This window comes from Morone saxatilis, unplaced genomic scaffold (assembly GCF_004916995.1).
Source record: "Morone saxatilis isolate NCDOM2014 unplaced genomic scaffold, NCSU_SB_2.0 Contig2, whole genome shotgun sequence".
Lineage (NCBI taxonomy): Eukaryota > Metazoa > Chordata > Actinopteri > Moronidae > Morone > Morone saxatilis.
Window position 1 is genome coordinate 5,598,673 of NW_023339762.1, and position 217 is coordinate 5,598,889.

The window sequence follows — 217 nt, forward strand, 5'->3', positions numbered from 1 at the left end:
TGTGTTCACATTTAATCTGTGGTTCATTTTAAAGGTTACATAAACATTGTTCCTACAGTGGCAAGTTTACATGAGGATTTGAACGACTTTGACAAGGGCCACACTATGATGGTTAGACGACTGGGTCAGAGCATCTCCAAAACTGCCGGGTCATGGGGGGTCAAGGCTCACTGATGCACGTGGGGACGAAGGCTGACCCGTGTGGTCCGATCCAACA